Source organism: Acanthopagrus latus, chromosome 19, assembly GCF_904848185.1.
Source record: "Acanthopagrus latus isolate v.2019 chromosome 19, fAcaLat1.1, whole genome shotgun sequence".
NCBI lineage: Eukaryota > Metazoa > Chordata > Actinopteri > Spariformes > Sparidae > Acanthopagrus > Acanthopagrus latus.
Window position 1 is genome coordinate 6,913,494 of NC_051057.1, and position 19,299 is coordinate 6,932,792.

General features: G+C 41.4%; 1 protein-coding gene across 5 annotated transcripts in view; it reads right to left on the bottom strand.

Moving 5' to 3' along the window:
* LOC119008605 (partitioning defective 3 homolog) overlaps positions 1 to 19,299 on the bottom strand; it is a 377,798-nt gene that overhangs the window by 318,732 nt on the left and 39,767 nt on the right. The gene's annotated exons all lie outside the window — the stretch shown is intronic.

Sequence of the window (19,299 nt, forward strand, 5' to 3'; positions counted from 1 at the left end):
CTAACTGAACACATCACAGACATTGTATGTGAGCAGTCTTCTTCAAAATAAGAGTCAGCTGGCCCAGGGGCAGTTTGAGACCCCCGCAGTGGACACATTTATAGATGGCCTGTAGTTAGATCTGTAAGATGCATTATGCACTGAGGTATTGTGTCTTACAGCAGAGGCAGGAGGTTAACTCACTGAGCCAAAGCCATTACATCACCAACATCATACCAAGCTCCATTGGGTTTAACAGTCCTGGGCAAGTCACGCAACATGTCCACATTGCCAATATAGCTTAAGTGCAATGTCAACTGTATGGTTTAACAGCCTTCACACTTCAAATGAGTGTAAAATAGATGTTCATACTCTGACTATAGATCATGGCACTGTATTTTGTGTCAAGTTGGATTGGTATGACTGCCCCTAATCAGGATTTCTTTAAAAAGTACAAACACAGAGATGATCTTGAAATGTTCTACATCTTAATGCCACTCAGTCTCTGTCAGGGGTGCCTGACTGATGCTAAGGTGCAGCAGAACTTAGTGTCAGTGGGGGTTACGTGATGGCACAAAACCCTGATTGACACTGTGTAGGTGGTATTAATAGTAAATCTTGCTCTGAGAAGTTGTTAAATCTGCTCGACACTGCCTATGCACACAGATCTCTCCTCTACAAAGTTCATTATTGCAGAGTTTTTGGCTACGGCTTAGGCGCCTATTAACAGGTTCCTTCCGAGTCTTCCTCCCAGCTCATCTTTCTCTCCCTCCTATCAATTGACAATCCTCGCTCTCCTCGTTGCTAAACCTTGCCAGCACAATGTAGGTTTTAGCTGGGATGAGAGACAGTGGTGATGGCTGCGTGAGTTCATCAACTCGGGTGTAAGCCTGGAAGTTAACCAGTGCTGGGCCATTAGGCTTTTGACGCATAAGCTCTCAGAGTTGTGTAGTATCACCAATGAGCGATGCTTCAAAGATGTGCAGTGGGAGTGGAGAGGCAGAAGGCTTAGGGCTTTAAAGAACTGCAGATGGGGGGAAGTTTTATAAAGTACGCCGAGTGGAGATTTCCTCGCAGAGGGAGGGAGAGAGGGTCTTACAGTAGAAGGGATGAGTTGAAGGACTAATGTGTAAACCACGGCTGATAAAAGTGATTGTGCTCCCATCCATGTCTTCTGAAAGCCTATGAACAGGATTCACTTGTAAAGGAAGAGCAGTCCTCTGAGGCCCTTTAATCAGTCAGGGAGAAACCGAGTGAAGCAGAGGGAGTCCAAAAACTTTGAGCTTCACTTTTGAGTTTGAAAATGTGTCATGACTGAGAAAATCAGATTTATGTGCACACTCACACAACTAGTTTATGTGAGCTTTATTGTGTCCCCCTGCTGTCAAATATTTTAAGTGTGTCTGCTGCTACAAAAAAGGGTGAATCTCATACCGTACAGCCCGTATGCGCCCACAGAAGGCAGGCTTAATGTAAAGCATAACAGCAGACCTGCCAAAAGACAAAGGAAATCCATTTGGAGCCATTTCATGCATGGTGTATGGCAACACACTGAGGAAGAAGAAGAGCAGGACAGCAGATAATAAATAGGTAATTCTCCCTCCTCATCTAGAAATTTCACTCTTTCCACATCGAGGTGATGACAGGAGGAGAGGGAGCAAAGCCTCTTTTCTGCTTTTCCTGATGAAAGCAGCCAAGAACTCCAGCACCTTAGTACCTCTCTGCACAAATGTAGCTTTCCACATCGCCAACAAGTTTGTTCAAGTTTTCAGCTTTACAGCCATAACTCTGCAAATTCAGTTGCACGCATATCTGTGTGAAGTGTGAGCCAGCCTGAACAATGGATGAGAGAGAGGAGTTTTGAGTTACTCCTGCTGTGATGACCCTCAACTTCCAAAGGGAATCTATGAACATCTACAAAGCATGACGTTCTCACGACATGGACTGGTGGTGCTGAATACCGCATGTCTTCAACATGCTTCGGAATACACAGGCATGCTTCAACCCTTGGTAATGTGATACTCCTGAAATGTGGAGATGCACAGGACACAGTTGTGATCTGTGCATCCAAAGACTAACTTTAGTGTCCTTGAGCTAAACCCTTCATGCCTCACTTTTAAGGCATCTGCATCGGCAAAATGCTTGAAATAGGGATTGAAAGCAGTTATCTGCGTATGAGCTACAGATCTCCTGAGCCAAATGGATAGAACCCATTACATAATAACAAGATTCCCCTTTAATGTGGAAGGATTGTTTAAAGTTAATTTTGTGAGTGACTTGGCAATGTGTAGTACAAAGGTTTTCCTGCCTACAGAGGAATTTGACCCTGTCCGCTAGCGAGACTGCACAAGCTCCAACGGTGACACGACAGTGCCCCCTGCTGCAGCTGGATACAAGCACTGTCTGTGGGGAGATTCTAAACCACAAGCTCTTATTTCAGCCACTGGATCATTCTGACACCCTGGAGAGGTGATTATACTTCTTCTGATGTACACCATCATTGACATGCTCCTGCCACTGTTGAGTGAGTCAGTGTGGAATGAGGAGATGTTTGATATAGATCAAGAATTCCCTCGTGTCCCGTCAGTTTAATGTGCTTTTGTGAAGCGAACTTAATGGGCATACCATCTGCACATTTGCACCAGTTGTGGTAAGAAAGCTAAGTGTTTAAGGTGAAAATATTATATATTCATGGCTTGTTTGTGATGTCTATTATCATCATGTTTTCAGTATCTCATCTCGATTCTCTCTTCTACCACAGCCACCGTGAAAATCAGGCAGGGAGTGTGTTGTTTCACTCGGCATAAACACAACACCCCTCCACTGAGACCAGCTTCATTCAAATGGATGAGAACGTCACGTGTTAAATAACAGAGGTAGACTGCAACAGACTGTATTAGAAGTGTTCATGTGTTAAAAGATTGATTTAACATCGTATTTTGCGCTTTATTCTGAGTCTCCAGTAAGTTAACACAGTACACTAGCTCAGTGAGACAGCAGTAAGCCAAATTGCAAGTATCAGTTTTGTGTAGAACTATACACTTTTTTTGGGGGGTAAGTTATATATACCATATCAATACAGTAAACCAACTGGAGATATATGTGTATGTAGTACCTGTTTTAAGGGTTTTTTTTCTGTTTTCTTATTTATTTTTTTTTTTATGAATATTGATTAATGAAAAACAGCAGCAGTGACATGGTGAGGCAAATTGTGTTTTCTCCATCATGTAGTAACTAGGTAGGATTTTGATATTTTGGTTGAGAAACAGACTTTTTTCACCAAAAATGCAAACTGAAAAAGCTTCCATTCGAATCCACAAAATGCACACAAAGAAACATGTGCGCCCATGCACTTAGACACGCCCAAACCTACAGCACCAGAGAGATAAGTATACACACCGATAAAACCCACTCACACACACACACACCAAAAGAGACCACCTGTCAGTGTGTGCCTAGTGCCACAGGCAGCATCATCTGCTAGTGGTAAAAAAATAAAACCTTTTGATATTCATATCAACCTTCAGCTCCATGCACTCCAATCAAATACCTTTCACTTTTCTTTTTTCTATCTCTCTCCATCTCTCTCTCCCAGACATAGTAATGACACAACATAAAAGTGTAGTGTAGAAAATTGAGCAGTGCAGGCGAGGTGTTTGATCTAGAGAAAAAAAACATGGCAGCATTTCTGGAGATAAGTAAAGTGCAAACCAGGAGGGTGGAAAAAAACAACAACAGCAAGTGAGACAAAAAGACAAATTGCTAAGGAGTTGGAGTTTTGAGGCAGAGCAAATTCTATGGAAGATCAGCACAGATACAGCTGTCCAGCATAAAACACACTTGTGAAGGGATGTAGGCGGCAGTAGAACGGGCAAATGGCCAAGTGGTGGGAGGGCACTGGGCCAGGGTGACCGTCCTGCCAAACTGCCCCCCAGGCAGCAGAGGACAATCCACCATCATGACCGTCATCAACATAACAATTAGAAAGCAGGACTCAGCTGGTGGACTTGGAGAGACTGACGGGGATGAGCGGGTTGAGGAATGAAAAAAGAAAGTGTAATTCTAATTTGTGCGAGCAGTTTAACAGATGGAGGTGACTCCACCTGTTTCCTTTGCAGATAAACTTTCAAGAACGAAAGAATGTGTCGCAAACAACTCTGGCAATAAGTAAACGACAGCTGATTAAAAAAGTAACACAACACACTTCACATGCTGATTTGCGTTGGCAACACATGGAAATCAGTGCTATTTTGTGGAAGCAGAGTGGAAGCTGTTGGTGGTGACAAAGACGATAACAATGAGGAGGTGTCAGAAGCCAGAAAGAAAGCTAGATGTCATGACCCTCCCGGCTTTGTCCCAGCCTTATTAAAAAATAGATTTAGCTTTAGAGTGCTAGCTGACAATATTGCTCTTTGCGGGTAAAAAAGCGTCTTTGCTTTACGACTCTCTCCTTATAGGAAACACTACTGTCTGCCAAGGTAAACGTTTTAGTATTCACTTTGCAATTTATTCTGCCTCCAAACCAATATGTGGCTGAAACGATACCCTGTATTCCCTCCCTGCAGCAAAACTCATTTTCACCACTGCATGACAAAATATTAACACAGGCTTCAAAATGAAATGTCACAGTGATTTCTTTGTCAAACTGAGGGAGAGGGCTGGTTCTCCTAATGCTGTGTTAAGAGGTGCTGCGTCTAAAGGGGGGGACTCTCGATGCGGCTGCTTTGGTCTCAGGTGCCGCACCTGTGCTAATAGGACTGCTAATTAGAGCGTGGCACTATGAGAGCACATACACACACATTAGACACACATGCAGACTGAGGCCAGACACACTTTCACATCTTTAATAAAAGATAAATAGATCTTTTTTTTAATAGCTGTTTTTTGAATATAAAAAATGAAGTTATTCACTATAATATACACATGGACACGGGCAGAGATAAAAAGAGTGAATAGAAGTCTTTCCACTTGACAGAAGTGCAAAAGCTGCATTTTCCCCTGGTTTCTTTCTCCTCTGCCTGTCCTCTTTGTTCAAACATACTCTTCCTGATAATAAGCGTGGAGGCAACGTGTTGAATAAAATATCAGCATGTGTTGGTGATGGAGCAACTCGGTTTCAGGTGCGTGCATAAACACACACACATACTAAACAGTCAGCACTATGTCACTTTGTTAAAGACCAGAAACACACACATAGAATGCTATGAACTCTGTTTATCTCATGCACATGTCCTAACCCTCTGTCCTGACAAACTGATTGCACAGATGAACAACATACACTCTCCACTGTCATTCCAATTCCCATCGCGGAAGACAGGAGCGAAGTGCACAAGAATACAACTAGAAAAAAGGTTTTCTTTTGGTGGCTGGTGAAGGGGATGTGCTCCACAGTTGTTGTTCAAAGAGCCACATTTGAATACAAGTAGGTGGCACATCTGTCGACTATTTTTTTCTGTCATGAATTATTAACATCCTGTCATTGCTGGCAGCAACAGCTATCATTATTTCACTTATGAATAGAAATAAGCGTCTCCTATCTATCAGTTGTTCCCACACGGTGTTTGTTGTGTTGAAATGTTCTAACAACAACAACAAAAGACAGAACAATTTTCTTCTTCTTTTTTTTTTTCTGAAGAAGTGTGACATTAAGCCCACAAAGCTGAATACAATACAAGGTGATACGTGATATACCGTCAGTATCTTTATTGCATAATTCTCTGTTCCCTTATGTCCCAACACGCAGAGCTCAGAGGTCATAGACAGTAATGCCTATAACAGCAGCTGGTAGGGATTCAAAGTGTTGCACCAAAGAATATTTGGTCAAATCATTCGACACAAAACAAATGGCTCACTAAAACTGGTTCATGCATTTAAGTTGAAATAACAACTGTCATGGTTGAAAAAATGAATGTCTCGCTTGCAATAATGTAACAAAAACAGATTTGATGGTTTCTACATGTGGCTTCAGTTAAAAACACACATCCAGTTTTCAACAGTTTGAGCTGCACAAAATGAATTTTCCCTAATGTGAGAGTTGAACTCACTGACTTTTCACTTTAGCAGTGTTTTGCACACATCTTACCACTTGACACATAATATAACAGTTGCTTTCCATATAGTGAGAGGCCCTGGTACTCATTATGATGACTTCTGGTAAAGAAGCTGAAGGAGTGTTTGTGTATGAGTGTGTTGCTGTGATCAATAGATGTGTTACTGAGTTCAGTTCATTCACAGGCTGATGATCAATAAGGGATTAGGGAGGAGCACAAGGTCTGTTTCTTGTCTTCTCTCTCATCTCGTGGATTGTTTAAGGGCTCTTGAAGACAACATTGAGAGTGGAGGATAAACAGCAGAAAGAAGACAATAAAGAGGGGTGAAGAAAAAAGATGAGCCAGCCTCTGTAGGCGTTCAGATGAGGGTTGTATGGAATAGTTCACCGCTTCTGAAGACTACAGAACTCTATGAAGACACATGAATACAGACTAAAATATGTAAGACGAGAGATGCAGACACACACTAACATACATACACAACCATGCAGCTAGACTTCTATGCATTTTTGTCCCAGATGGCAGTATCAAATAATTTCTGTTGAATTTAGAGCAGAGATACAGTGTATAATCATGTCAGTAAACTGTACATGACTGCCCACTTTAAGGCTGCTTTAAAGACGAGGAATATGGAAGGAAATGCCAGTTTACGGGAACTTTAATTTTTCATATTTCTCCAGAGGTATTCATTTTTCATGATATCATTTATTGGTCAAACTCAAATTAAGGTCAATGCTATTAATAAGACTTAAGTTAGAATGTCACATTATCATGACTGTATTACAGAACTAGTGGAAGACGCTTTCTTCCAATTTTGCCCAATGGCCGCTTATTGCAGAAAAAAATGGCTCAAGAGCATTATCCCCATTGACCATCATCATTGGAGATTTTGGATTTGTTTCATATTTAAATCGGTGAAGCCCCATCACAATGTAAAGTCTACGGACCGACAGGAACTCACAGGTTTGACCAATGAGAGAAACTCTACTGCCCATATTCAGCGGGTCACATTCCCGGGAAGCAAACCTGGAAGCTTGAAACTTTCTTGGCATGTGTCCCTGGCAAGCAATTATTGCTGGAGCCATCTTTGGATTCACTATCTAGTCCACCTGTACTGTAGATATGAACATAACAGATCTTTAACTTTCGAGTCAACCAACCATGTTTTCAACCTTTACAACCTTTACTATCTTAGTTCCAGTTGTTGTTACAACACATCCATGCAGACTCTGGTCACTTTGGATTCATTCAGGAGGGGACTATAGTAGATTGTACACATGCAAAGTAAAACACACACTTTTCTGATGGTTGTAGAGAGGGTTGCTTGCGAGACCTTTGGGACTGTCATCAGTAGATGAGGCCACACACAGTGACTGACAGGGGACAATACAGCATGTCACATGACTCTTGTGTTCTGTCTAAAGACAGACATTTACACTGATGCTTGTATACAGGACAGTGCTTCTGGCACAACAGAGCAATAATATCACAAACCAAATGTGTGTATGTGTGTTCTTGTGTGTGTATACTCTGATGGATGAGTGTCTTCGGAGATAAATGGGTGCCTATTATTTGTGCCTTTTATAGGCAAACTCCCTGCTGACTTCCGAATGGGAATAGCGTGCAGTCTTCCCACACACGCGTGCATACACACTTACACACACAAACACACACACATTCACATAACGAGCTACTACTGGGGGGCCCTAGGCTGTGGCACATCTGTTGTGGAGGAGACATAAGGCATTCATGCAGGGGCTCTCAAGATTCTCCATGTATTACACAAAGGAAGAAGGAAGGCACAGTGGTGGAGGGGTCTAATGACAATTTTACCTCAAAATCCCTTCTGCATAAAACCATGGCTGCACACAAAGACACACTGAGACACATTCTCTCAAATTGGCCTACAGACCTTTAGATGGCCTCTACATTACACAGGGCTTTTAGTCATCCTGATTGCTAGTGCAAAGAGACAGAGGACAAAGAGATGGATATTAAATCATTATGACAGTCAGAACTCTTTCTACAGTATATACAGCAGTGACACACCATGGTCCACTTCAGATATGATTCAGATAAGTTATTTTTTTAAGATTAAAAATGCACCATGAATATATAATTTCTAGCGTCAGAGTTTTCAATAGTATTCCCAAGCTGCAACTAATGTTTTTTTTATTAATCGCAATCAATATGCAGATTTCTTCTTCTATTAACTCCTTGACCATTTTAGCAGAAAATAACAGTAAAAAAAAGCAATCACCACTCAAGGTTGTATCCTCAAATTCCAGTCAGTGTATGAATGTGTGTATGAATGGGTGAGAGTGTTGTGTGTTTGAGCAGTCAGTAGACTGAAACGTGTACAGAAAAGCAAGTCTATTTATCATCCAACCAGGAGTAAAAAATAATAAATTTTTCATGAAAGGATCTAAAAAACATTTTTTTAAAGCCACAAAATTATAGAAAAGGCTTGAATTATTAATTATTTGCTATCAAAGTTAAGAGCCAATTGTTAATAAGGAGACTCCAGACAAAGTGATAAATCCCACTGACCTGCAGATGTCCAAGAGGAGAGCATACATTAATTTAGCATGTCTATAAGCCTGTAGTACTTTAGCAGAGCAGGACATAATCTGAAGAGGTCTTTAGCCTTTTCTCATGAGAAGAGAGGCAATGAGAGCGCACAGCCAGTGTTAGAGGGGATTCAGCTCTCTGTCTGCTACAATATGTCCGACTAAAGCTCTCCAAACCAGGCTTAGCTCCCCGGCCCTGGCACCATCTCCCTCCCTCCCTGTGCCAGTGTCAACTTCAGCTCAGTGCGGCGCCAGTCGCCAGACTCAGTTTAGCTCGTGGCAATGCCTACTCTCCACTCCAACTGGGTTTCTTCTCTTCTTCCTACATTGCTTCCGTTCTCCCTTTGATTGGACATATTTTATTATTTCCTCTCCCTATGTTTGTTTCCATTTTTTATTTCCTTCCTCCCTTATTTATCTCTTTTTTTTGCATTTTCATTGGTTTTCTCCTATTTATCCAATTCAATGCACTTAAGTACATTAAGTATGTGCATATAAATGTGCTTTTGTTGCTTCAGGTTGTCTGCTCATGTGTAAATATCTATTTTTGTGTATTGTTTTTATTTTATTTTACCAGATCTTTCATCTTTTAGGCCCTAGTCCTTGCACCATACTCACAGCCATACTAAGTGCTATAATATCTAAACACACACACTGCTAAAAATACCAACTTGCTTGGTGTATATCATATCCCCTGTCATAAATGAAGCCAGTCTGAAACAGAGCTTTACCTTCCTAAGTCAATTTGAGAGCCAATTTTCAGACACAACCTTGGAGTGACTTTGGATCTTTGAAGGTAATTATATATGGTTCTGAGAGAAGTAGTCAAGTGTTAAAAACAGCAGCTCATGGTCTGGAGACTCTTGAGACAAAAAGCTACGGAGGGATACTTGTCATGCAGAAGAGACACTCGCTTGGTTTAACAAGGAGCTGAGAGGCAGCCGGGCGAAAGAGAAATAGGTCTATATTCAAAAGAATAAGCAATTGATGGTAGATTGAATTTTTCTGTTCAAGATTGCAGTTTCTGTTGAACTGCCTCTGACTTTGTATAAGTAATTTCCTCGTGGACAATTGTACTGTGGGGCCACATGCACAATGCACTGTTGCCCCCATGAGGCGAGGTGACAAAGACTCAAATGTGGAGAAGAGGACTTCCTCTTGAAATGCAGCCATATAATGAGACAAACAGCATAAGGATAAATAGCAAATATAACTGATCCAGTTCCAAAGTGGAAACCAGGGCAGAGCTTCGCTGCCTGTATCTCTGCCTGATGCCAGAGGCCATTCTGGGTGCAGCACTCACCACATATGGATAATCTAGGAAAACTACTCTTTTGTTATCTTAGTGGTCCTACCAACAGCCCTCTGGGGGTCTTTGGGCAAGCGGCAGAATCCCAGGAGGGGGCCTGTAACTGTCACCTCAGTTTAGGACTAGTCTCATGGCGGCTGACCCAAATCGTCTGCCTGGGGCAATGTCGGGCCCCTCCACAGGACTCCACCGCTGCAGATAATAGGCTCGTTTGGCAAAGTATCCAGACACTGGAACCAAAGCAGCTCTGACAGCTGTCAACCAGGACCAACATCCTCCTGCATGACACACGCACGTGCACAGTACCAGGATGGTAGCATGTGTGTCCACCACAGTATGTCTGTGTGTAGCTGAGTTTGTGCATGATTGTGATACACAGGTGTGTAAATGAAGGCATGTTCTCGTCTGTGTGGGTCCGTCTACTTTTTTTTTTTCCTATTTTGGTGCTGCCTATCCACAGCTCTGGTTAAACACCCCAGCAATTCCAGACAGTATTCAGCCAAGCCGACGCCGTGTCAGGAGCAATTTGGTGCATCGGCAGAAATCTTTTCCTGTAGGGGAGCTGTCATGAAGGGGAAATCAAAGACACCTACATGCCTAGCTGGGTTGCCCCCGAGCTGAAATAAAAGCTTGGTGACATGACCTGATTTCACCCATTTTACTGAAAAACTAAAGCAGAGGCTGGAGAAGTTGCCTGCTGCTGTGCAATATGGAGTATTATCAGTCTTACCGCAGGCACAAGAGTTGTGTATGTCATACTGCATATGCTGTATAGCTGAAGCTATGTTTTTGTCAACAAGGATGGACTGATGTTATCTATACTGGTGGATCAGCAGGTCCGCATGGACAGCATTCTGTCATGCACTGGTGATTCTTGAGGTTCAAGACCACCAGGTCACCTTTGTTCCACATCACCACATCTCAGACCGTCCATACTGCACACAGCACTGCATTTCCAATGCTCACATGTTTTATAACCATTTTACCATTTTGGGCACAAGTCATGTTAAAAAACGATTTTAAAGAGAGTGAAATAATGATTAAACAAAAATAGAATCAGTGGCATTATCTTTCGTTTTGTTTGGTTTCTTCAGACACTGGCAGACCTGCACTGTAAATATTTTACTTTACAACTTCACCTCACAGGATGACACATTCATTCCAGTGAAAGCTGTTCAGACAGTGCACACTAATGATGGGACAGATTCCACATCACTATATGTTGTTGGCAATCTTAGGCTTACTTTTAGAGTGATATTGAAAAAGACAGCAGTCCAGTGGTCAAGCCATCAGATATCGATGCTCTGCCTGCACCCAGCCTAACATTTGAACTCTGACACGGTCAGCCTTTCACCATTTTGTTGCACTGTGACACTGGCGTTTGTAAAAGGATCCGACTCTGCTCCCTCTACACAGTGTTTTATCACATTGTCTATAAAAGTCGGATCTGAAAGCATTTCATTATGCAGTGAGGGCTACATCTTGTTTTTGTTTTTGTTTTTTTCTTTTCAAAGAACTAGCCTTATTAGAGGTATGTGTCTTCTGTGACTTACACACATCACTAAACATTGTAGAACCTGTGCTAGGATGCCACTGTCATTAGTACAGTTTTAATGCAGATGATTTCATTGAAAACAATCTGCCTTTAATGAAATACAGCACCACAACATGTATAAACAGTGCAATACACCCCTTTATGTGCTCAAAAAGACTTCTGAGTTGCTAACAGTAAAGCTTGTGGTTCAACCCTCAATGGAGGAAAAGCAGAAAAGCATATCCCCACTGTGAGGGATTATAACTGTATAAGTGGGAGACAGGGAGTTGCTAAAAAAGAACTACAGTACTCAACAAACCTTCCCTGGGTAAGTGAAGTTCAAAAATCAGCAACCTAATAAACAAGCAACAACCAACAATAAATCTAAAACCCCGGAGGAACATGAAATGAAAAACTGCCTGCCGCCGCCCACCAGCCTCTGAGCAGAGCAGCGGAGGTGAGGATAAATTCCACTAACACACTGAGTCTTTCAGGACGCAGAGCTGACTCTGGTCCTTACAGGCTAATTACATCTGAGTACAGCGGGGGGGCTGTCTGTCAGGATGTGTGTGTGGGCATGTGCGACTCTGTCAGAGGGTCTGACTATTTCTGTACATGTGTTTTCCTGTGTGTATAAACTGTATGTGTGATGTGTCAGTGTTCTTTTGTTTGTTTTACACTTGGGGCATGTGTGTCTATCTGATGCCATCAGCAGTTACACCTTTCAAAGTTCAAGTATATAACCGTATGTTTACCTGTGTCAATCAGAAGATATGTGTCAGTCTGTTGACCGCTGACAGAGAAACACAACAACTGTCATATATTCCTGTTGGTATGCATTTCTCCTCGAGTCCCCGCCTCCTTCTGTCAGAGGGTCATCAGGTCAACCGTACCATTTAAAACTATATCTGCTGAACTGTCTAAATTGCTGAATCATCAAATGGATCCCCTGCTTTTCTTTGTCATTTATGACAGCAAAAGGAGAGTCTCGGGTTTTTGACTGTTGGTTAAACAAAAGAGGCTATCTGAAGACGTCACTTTGGCCGATGAGATTGTGATGAGCATACTTCACATTTTTGACATTGATTATTGAATTTACGATTAATTGATTAATCGTAACAATAATCAGATGGTAATTAATAATGAAAGTAATCAGTTGCAGCCTAATTTGGAACCATCCACATCCACCACAGAATTACCCACCAGGTGGTGGTAGTTGCAGTTAAACTGAAACAAAACTAACCAATTTGAATAAAAAGTACATTTCAGTCCAATGAACCATTTCCATTAATAACCATATTTGCACAAATGGAAGTGTTTTTGACAAAACAGATCAAGATGATGTACAGAGGCTAAGCCTCTGCTGATCTGTCTGTCTGGCCACCAGAGGGCATAACACATGTGCTATAACACATATATGATACTATGTAGCCTGTAGAGAGGAGTTTCCTTGGATTTATTGTCAGCAAGTATTTCTGGTGTTGCTTCCACAGATAAATTAAATTATTCAATACATAAAAGACCTGCTGCAAAACAACACCAAGTCAAGTCTGTCTGCACCAAACTGTGGCAAAATAAATTGCACTTCAATTTCTCGACATTAGCACCTTCAGAAGACGAACAAATGGTCTGATGGTTTTACTCTCTCTGGTTCTCTCCTGCTCCACCTACAGGAAATAGAGATTTCATCATATTGTATTGCAAAAATCAAATCCATTCCATGGATTCATTGAAACTGCACAAGACAATGAATCGTACTAAGTTGTATAGATGCACGGCAAGTATAGAGTAAGCAGCCCAGAATGTGTGAGGTGAATGCATTACACTGTCTGAGAGACGGTGGTGAGAGACAGCTAACCAGACACAATAGTCTTCAATCTATGCCAAAAGAGGCTACATTCACTCACAAACACATCCCTACCAAAAACGCAGACACACACACACACACACACACACACACACACACACACACAGCACAGACAAACAGAGTAATTAGTCTTTGATTTCCCCCGGCAGTGTTCTGGTACCAGGGGGCAGCTGCTGGGACCCTGCTTTAGCCTTGGCTAATTTCACTCACGGCTTGATCTCGACCCAGCGCAGGTGCCCACTTGGCACCCGACTGCCGTTGCTATGGCAATGCCAACTTCAGGGGCCAAGAAAATGCCAATTGTCCAAGGAGCTCAGCCACAGGAGCCATGGATGTGGTACTCATTATAAACAGGCTGCATTAGCACAAATGGAGGAGGCAGTCAGACATGGACAGTTCAGTTAGCTTCGATCAGACTTTCTCTTTTCCTTTCTTTGTACCTCCTAAATGTTTTTGGGAGTTTTTGTCTTTTGTTTTCTGAAAGAACATGAGTCTTCCAGATCCAGTTTCCCCAAAAGCCAATCTACTCAGAATCTCTATAGTAGACGTATCCAGCAGCTACTGGAGACTGCTATCACTTGGGCTTGAGTGCCTCTCTGTGGTTGACAAGTGTCACTGCAGCTTCTGTACACGCCAACATGCACCTGCTGTAAAATATGCTCTAGTGAAACGCTGATTCAAGTATTTCTGCAGTAACAAGCTTTCTCCCGTAGTCGCCCCTGAGGATTCACACTTCGATCCTGCACTCATTAAGCCCATGGGACAGGCTTGCTTATACTCAGCCCTGTTAATAAGGTACATCCAGACTACAAGCACCAGGTGACCTGCTCCTGAAATCACCTTCACTTATGTGTTATCAAGCTCCCTTTAGACAAATATCCAGATGGAAACTAGCACACTAAGCAAGCTGACAAGTTGGATGAGGCCCAGTCAGGTGTAAAGGGTTAATGGTGTCTGACACAAGACAAAACAGTGCAGTACATAGGCTGTGATGTCATAACATGTTTGGTATTTCAGGTTAATGTGTTACCTTAACACTGAATTTAACCCCCGGTACATCTTACATCCCAGTTGTCTCCACAACAATCTATAGGAAATTTAGTCTATAAAAGGCCAGAATATTTTGAAAAGATAATCTCCTAGAGTCTAATGTGACATCTTCAGATTGCTTCTTTTGTCCGACCAACAGTCCCAAACCCAAAGACTCTTGATCTACTATGATAAATGACAACGAAAAGCAGCAAATCCTTCTATTTCTGAAGTTGTAACCAAGAACTGTTTGACAATGACGTGAAATTATTAATTGTTTATATTTAATACTTGGCAATTAATTCTCTTTTGACTGACTAATCAATAAATTGTTGCCTTTCAAAAAAACAGCCCTGATCTTGACCAGCTTTGTTTTATGTGGTGACGAAGTTGAGGTCAAAGATGTCATATTAAATGACAAGTTGCAGATTTCATGGATCACTACTTTGATTTGAATTGGTTTCAACTCTCAGATGAACTTCAGCACAAATACAGCATACCTGCCTCAGGTAAAGAGGACTGCATGGTGCAGATGTTCTCTTCTCTGGACTAGATAAACAAAAACACTAGAATGGCAATCAGTACAGTACGTGCCTCCACCAAGACCCAACAGACTCCTTTAATTCAATAAAGGTAGAAATTGATAGCTCTGTATCACTCTGAATTTTAAACCACCTTCCAACTTTAAGAGAACGTGGTAAAGATTCCTGGATCTGTCCCTTTATTTGGATATGCACCAAAAGTGATTTGGGTATATCGGCCTTACATCCATCATCCAAGCTTTGTGGAAATGTGTTTGGTAGTTTTTGTGTAATACTGCTGACAAACCAACAAACAAGTGGACACAGCTGAAAACATTCTCAAATTGGCAGAGGTAATAAATAAATCCCACTTTTTAACCAATGAATGTGACACACAATTTTATGATACACATCTACAGGACTTAATTACAGAAATCAAGCCTGCCTCTGCATTAGATACTGAGTTTGTCTCGCACAACAACAGCAGTTTTCAAGTTTTATAAACCAATTAAATCGCTAATGCAATTGCCCAATTTCCCCGCAAAGGCCGTTAAAGTCTCATCTGATTTCATCTAATTGTCCATATTACCGATTTCATTTCTTTATAAACTCATTTCAGCAGACCCATATTGTGAATTTCTTACCTAAGGCCATCGTCTAACCAGGAGTCATTTTAATTGCCACATTGCCATCTGGTGTATGGATGAAGTGTCTCTTTTACAGCCACTTCCAGCCACTTGCCAGCTTTCTGCAGAATTTTTCACACAGAGTGGATTTTCAGAAGCCTAACCTGAGGCTCCTGAGCTAGATGAAAGTTTATACCGCCTTCATAGATACTCTTAACTGACCGAATGAGGTGTGTCATTTGGCAGGAGCTCTTTCAGTCCTGCTGAAGACTTGACAGGCTAAAAACAGGAGTTAGGAGTTTGTCTCTCTCCAAATGAAATATCAACGTATGTTGTACTAGCAGTGTGTCTACAGCTGTCCATATAAAAAGAGACCAGTTTCTACTTTGTCCTTGGTGTTGGATCAGCATCACTGTGCTACAAAATACATATTTTGGTTTGAATATTTGATTGGAATCCTCATATGAGTACTTCATTTAGATTTTATTTAAGTTATCATGTGCATGTTGTAGCAGTTCAATAGTTCCCATAATTTACACTAAGAGGGCACAAAATGTGGTGAACATATTCAAAGTACATATTCCTTCAGATTAAACGAGCAAAAGAATGTGTTGAACCCACTATTGTGGTGCTATTAGAAGTTACACTGATCCTTTAGCCTGATATATACTTATTGTTGGTATCACAGAGTACTGCAGAGGTAGTAGAGTGTGCTACTACCTGCACACACCAATGTGCACAACCAGAAATTTTTATTATCATTATTAATTACTATCATCATTATCATTTTAATCTATTGTTTGTTATGCACCTGAATAGATTTCGCACTAACATAATTTGAGCACACAATCATCAGACAGACATTAGCACAGAATATCAAGCATGTAAGTCACCATTTCTCGTATAAATATACAACCTGAAGATGTCTACACTTTCTATAACCACCACAAAAAAAACCGTCAAACCTCTACTTCACACTTCAGTCCAGCTGGTGGCAGTAGCGCACTAAAGAGTTGGTATGGCAACTGTTAGTAAACATCAATGAACTCTCCAGGTTCGTTAGAACATTGTGGACAGACGAGATGGAACTAATCTATGTGATCTAAGCACGTATGTCCAAAACAAACAATCATGATTTCATCAGAATGATCTTCATAGGAAAAATATCCAGCTCAACTTCACACATTTAAACATTTCTGCAACACAGACAGGCCTCAGCATGCAGCTCTATGATTGCAAATGAATCACTGTATGATTATCTGACTGCTGAACCTGAGCCAGACACACACACACACACACACACACACACACACACACACACACACACACACACACTACTTTGGGTGCTCCTAACAATAGAGGCACCGAAACTTGTGAAGTGACAAACGTAGTTTCTGCATTAAATCCCCTCTCAGTTTTCTCTCAGTGCAGTGACACAATGTAGATCGGAAATCATTCGTTTACACTTGAATGTAGAAGAAATTGTTACAGCAAAAAATCCAACTGTGGATATCACCACTTGGTAAGAAGTATAAGCCTGATGGACCATCAAATGGGGTGAAGTCAGAAATTCAGAAATTGAGATTATCCGCTTGAAAGACAAATAACAGGAGTGCAACAGAGACAAGGTGATCTAAGAAGAAAATAAAAGATTGAACATACACTTGGCACTATGTACAAATGCAGCACACTGCTTTTTAATGAAGCAGACAGGAGGCAGTGGGACCTCCAGTTCACAAGTTTCCGTGATCAGTTCCAGTCGGGGTCAATGATTTTAAGGCAAAACAGGACTCTATTCACTCCACCGACATAATCCATTAACCCTGTGTCAACAAGCATTTGAAACATCTACTCCACAGCTCAAATGTAAGGGGATAAATCTGATTACATGCATCTAATCTCAGCTAGACATACTTTCCCTTACGCCATCAAATCAACAGTGAGACATGCAACCAGTACTACAGTAGTAGTTAAATATCATGCCTTAACAAACTAAAACTGATGCACCACTCATTTGAAATGACTGTACTTATAGTGAACAGCTATCACATCAGTGTGTCGTGGCTAAATGGATTCTTTCGTTTACACTGAGTTATGTGTAAACTTTAAGACAACTAAAGATTCTGAATGTGATGGAAAATGTTCTAAGTTGGCGTAAGACTGCCAACAAAATGGCCACAATAAAAACACAGTTAAAAAACAGGAAGAGCAAAAGAAAACTTATGTTTAACACTGTACAAAAAACCCAAAGCAAGTTTAGCAAAAAGCAAAGCAAAGTGTTTTTTTTTATTTTTATTTTTATTTTACCACATGATAAGAAAACTGTACATTCTAATTAAGACTTCCAAAAGCAGAATGTGACTCTCAGCCCGGCATGGCCCAGGAAGCCTGTGTACGTGCTACATCCATAATAATAATAGGAGAGCTGTCATTAATGGGTTAAAACAATAAAATGAAATGACTGTTAGCAGAGTAAAACTGGGACAGAGGCAGTTGCTGATGGTGCAAAGAAGCAGACGGACTGGATTTACTGCCAACATTTACATACAAACACACAAAGAAGAAGCACCCACACACAGCGAGATAAAATCAGGTGTACACACACACAAGCACATATGCACACACACGCGCGCGCGCACACACACACACACACACACACACACACACACACACACACACACACACACACACGTGGGCTGTTCCACTGGTGTAAAGTTAGCTGTCCCTGGCCACATCCAGCTGAGCTGTGCTTTCTGTGTCATTTACACCACTGTTTATTTTGTAGGTTAATATTCTTATGGGTACATAGAGCTCTTTAAACTGTGGCATTTCTTTCAGGATATCATTCAAACGCTTCTCAGATGAAAAAATAATTCAAAAAATGGACTGTTTTTGTGCTTGTTAATTGGCAAGGCAAACATGTTGTTATTTTAATGATATTCAATATTCTGTCAGCAGTAAGATGTGTGAAGAGCCCACACCACCACCAGGGGGAGCAATTATTTGCATCATCAGAACAGATAAAGGCAATAAAAAGGAGAAAATACATACTGTATGTGCCAGGAGGAGAGGCGAGGAGAGGAGAGGCGAGGAGAGGAGAGGAGAGGAGAGGCGAGGAGAGGAGAGGAGAGGCGAGGACAGGAGAGGAGAGGAGAGGCGAGGCGAGGCGAGGCGAGGAGAGGAGAGGAGAGGAGAGGAGAGGAGAGGAGAGGAGAGTGAAAGGAGTCTTTCAGACAGCAGGTGCAAAACAGCTGCTCTCACCCCTGATCCCACCTGATGCGTAACCATGGCACCAACCACATAGTCATTATAAAGTGTGCCGATGCACATGCACACATACTCTTCCTCTCTCTCTCAGTTTCTCATTCATGTACAAATGCACACTCACAACCAAAAAGCATCTGCGTATCAAACAGACAGGCTGTTCAGAGCAGATGGAAGCTCACTGAACTTATTTAAACCGCAGATATTAAATGTGGGAAATGTATTTTTCACATGCAACAGCAGCACAAAACACCAAATGTTCTTACGAAGAATGTGTTTTCAGATCACACAAGATAACAGTGGGTCTATGACATCAGATATCCTGAGAAAAACTGCTGACAGATACGAATCAAAGATGAGACTTTCAATTGAAACTCACATGTTTCAACACCATCAAGAGGAATATATCATGATGGCCCTGCTGGCTTAAAGCTTTGACATCTTTGAAGTGATGAAAGCGCCGGATTAATCACTGAAGTTGTCAGTGCATCCGTGTAGACTACAGTCAGAAATGGTAAATGTTCATTGTTGTAATACTGAAGTTCTCACT